This window comes from Sinocyclocheilus grahami, unplaced genomic scaffold (genome assembly GCF_001515645.1).
Source record: "Sinocyclocheilus grahami isolate Dianchi unplaced genomic scaffold, SAMN03320097.WGS_v1.1 scaffold2372.1, whole genome shotgun sequence".
NCBI lineage: Eukaryota > Metazoa > Chordata > Actinopteri > Cypriniformes > Cyprinidae > Sinocyclocheilus > Sinocyclocheilus grahami.
In genome coordinates, this window is record NW_015507551.1 from 3,855 (window position 1) to 7,528 (window position 3,674).

General features: G+C 36.8%; 1 long non-coding RNA gene across 2 annotated transcripts in view; it reads right to left on the minus strand.

Annotated features, from left to right (window-relative positions):
- The window catches only part of LOC107574885 (uncharacterized), a 4,734-nt gene extending 2,292 nt beyond the window's left edge, over positions 1 to 2,442 (minus strand). The window contains exons 1-3 of one of the 2 annotated variants that reach the window (XR_001607752.1): positions 2,365 to 2,442; positions 1,552 to 1,607; positions 219 to 288 (exon numbers count right to left, since the gene is read on the minus strand). This is a non-coding gene — a long non-coding RNA (uncharacterized lncRNA). The remainder of the gene's footprint in view (positions 1 to 218; positions 289 to 1,551; positions 1,608 to 2,364) is intronic. The other variant, XR_001607753.1, reaches the window with a different exon arrangement.
- Positions 2,443 to 3,674: the final 1,232 nt, after the last annotated feature.

Consider the following 3,674-nt stretch of genomic DNA (forward strand, 5'->3'; position numbering starts at 1 on the left):
AAAAAAAAAAAAAAAAAAAGCTTTTTAGGGGGGGGGGGGGGGGGGTGATTGACTAATTAAATTCAATGCATCAGTGACCAACCATCCCTAAACTTTTTAAAAGTGAAAACTGAACATCGCTAAAGACTGGTTACCTAATTTCACACCCCTATATAACCAAGCATAACTGGCTTTTGATTTGCACATGCAGGTGACTGACACTGCCTTCTGTTCCTTACCAGTTAGTGTCGGTTGATCAAAGGCTGCATTGACACATGGCTGTATTATCCATAATGTGGTTGGAACCTGCTGAATTCAGGAGTCATAGTTCAGGTTTCAATTAGTTAAGTTAACTTAAACATTCACCACATTTCCAAAGGAAAGTGCAAATGAAGCTATAAGAGCTTGGAACTCTCCAGAATTCACCTGAATAAACCTCACGTTAAAGTCAACTACAAGCTGACTGCCATCAATGTACAGGATAACAGCACATTCAGCTCCTCCAAGATGCTGTTAATCCATAAAGTTAATGTTGATCTTAATCGCATGAAATTCAAAAGGAGTTAGGGTTTCAGAAAGGAGGTTAAGTGAAAGAGCACATTAGTAAGGCCGCTGCATGCAGAGCAATAAGGAAAGTGTGCCTCGTTCTCATGCTCATTTTATAATATTGTGGTTTCTTTGCCACGAACCCATCAAAATTAAGCTGATTACTGTATGAAATGGAAGGATGCCAGATAAAAAAGGCAGTTTGAGATATTGGCTATGCTGCAAATATCACCACAGCTGTTAAATTTGGTCATCTTTGTTTCCTACTAATACAAAAGCAACAGTCATTCTTTTTCCTGTTGGATTTTAATATTCTTCCAATATTTGGTATTGTGGCCATCTTCGCTTTATCTGTTCTTCATTATTTTGCAAGTCTTCTTGCTGTTGGCTGAGTACAAGTCAAATGTTAGGCCAATTTCATTACTCTAAGAAATGCAACAGTTTGGATTAGAGAACATTTAATTATGTGAAAAGAGCATTAGACTATGTGGGGGGGAAAGCTGCTGCACATTGAAATAGACACGGAATGATATTTAATATGTCAAATGTTTGTAAAGTCATGTAACCTTCACTCATGAACCTTTTATGCTTAAAGCGTTACCTGATTGAATTACGTTTTAATACTTAATTGTTTTTACTTTTTCTTTTGCCTGTGGGATACCATGAAAAATTTATATTAAATTGACCATTCTGCCAATTTTTACCTTTGATATTATAACAGTGATTAAGAATTAAAGTTATGTATTGACTCGGAAGTATGCAGACGTCTTTTTGTCGGGTGCTGTTGCCGTGGTGAATCATAACGTCGGAGCTCAATTGATCATGGCTTTTCATAGTCGTGGTGCACACGCTAAACTGAGTCAACCTACTCCGAGTTGATTGAACTCAATTCAGCCATTCTGAACCTGAAAACTCAGAGTTTCCCATCTCAGGGTAAGTCAACTCCGAGTTAGGTTTGTTGAACCTCCTTATTGAAACGGGCCCCAGATCTAACATCTCACAAATACCAAAACTGTTTAACCTCACCAAATGCCACAGTGAAGTAAATGGTTTCTTATATAATGCCCAGGAAAGTGAAGGATCTGAAAGCAAAAACCAGAGCAGATTATGTGAAACCCATGACATTCATACACCGTCAAGCAATAAGATCTGCATTTGAGCCTTAAAAGTTACCACTCAATGTATATAGTCAGAGCCCACATTACAATAAAGAAACATTTGTCACCGTCATAGCGCTTCTAAATGAATTATTCCTTAAAGTCAGTTTGTCTGTGCATAAACAAACAGTTCAAAAAGCAAAAGGAAATTATTCTTAGCCAAAAAAAACAAAACTACATGAATATACCACAGATGAAGAGGAAGAAACAAAAGGCACAAAGAATAAAAAAAGGCAAACATGATATAGGTCAGGGTTCCTCAATTCTTGCCCTGGAGGGCCAATGCACTGCAGAGTCTAGCTCCAACCCTGATCAAACTCACCTACCTGTGATTTTCTAATGATCCTGAAGACACTGATTAGCATGGTCAGGTGTGTTTGATTAGGGTTAGAACTAAACTCTGCAGGAAAGTGGATCTCGTGGGCCAGATTTGAAGATCACTATAGACTAAACTTTTCATCTGATGGAATTTCTCTCTTGATGCAGTTCAGCTGTCACATTCAATTAGCTTCACATGCTTTCTTCCACCTTCAACAGGACTGTTAACAAACCAAAAAACAACTCCTGGTTGGCTCATAACATTCATTACTGGATAGAGGTTTTCATTTATAAAAAAAAAATAAAAAAATACAATCAAGGTATATAATCACATAACAAATGAATGAGGAAGAAAAGAGCTTACCCTTCAATTATTAAAGCAGGTATACTTTCAAGTGTGACAATCTCTTTCGGCATCCTTACACCACAACTGCCATCTCATACTAACCCATCTGGCCCATAGCTAGTGGGCATTTATAGCGACAGGCAAAACCATTGACAATCACACAAGCTAACAACTAAACTATATAACTATATGCGCTATTCAACAAATTATTTATCAGTCATGTATACAAATTCCATCATTGGTAAGGCATTCAAATTTTAAAATAACAAACAATCCCCTTCATCCTCTGCACTTGGTTTCTCCCACCTCCCATATTGCACCACAGCACAGATATTCCAGACAATTAATTAAATATATATATGATTCAGGTTTAGTGTCTAGAATATAATTTGTGTGAATGGGAATGATCTACCTAGTCTGGAGCATGAAGAGCTAATTGTAAGTGTTAGAGGAGCTGAACACGCAGCGCTATCATGAGCATGTGCTCTGAGTGCTCCATAGATTGAAGGGAGTATTTTTTTAATCCTTCTCATCACCTATGTAAGGTTAATTTGACATCCAGTACAGTAGGGGGCGATAACGGTCCTAAGGAGTTAGAATATTCCAGACATTCCAGACAAGAAATATTCCATATTCCAGACATTGCAGCAGTGCCTCTGGTTCTTCATGTGGTTTGCAGTAAATTGGCACATTTGAGTTGGTTTGGATTATATTGTGCTGTTTTCTAATGGTGATCAGTGTTGGGCAAGTTACTCTGAAAACGTAATAAAATTACTGATTACTCCTTTTAAAAGTAATCATGTTACTGTTCTGATTGCTTTATTTCAAAAGTAATTAGTAATTGGTTACATTACTAGTTACGTTACTTTTTTCTCCATGAAATTTATAAAATCCCAGCATACACGCTCCCGATAAATATTTGTTATTAAAGCATCAACATTCACAGAACACTGTTATTTTTAACTAAAGCCAGCAGCTGCTGCGTGCATGGTTCGGCATGACAGAATGCCAGCAAAGAGCGCTGCATTTATAATCTCTAAAAGACATCTCAGTTCATCGCAATCTCACAAATCTCTGTTATTATAACACAATAAATATATGCATAATGAATCTTTCATAATGTATACAATTCGTGTGTTATAATGAGAGGATTCGTGAGCACTCACATTTCAGCACTGCATTGCGCTGCAAACACGTGTTATAGCCTAAATAGAAACTCTGCATACGCTTGCACCTGTTAATCGTTTATATTTTATATTAGTTCATGTTGCTTTTGTGCAATAGATGAATAACAATTTATTTGTTTTAGATATTTTGTTTAGATACTT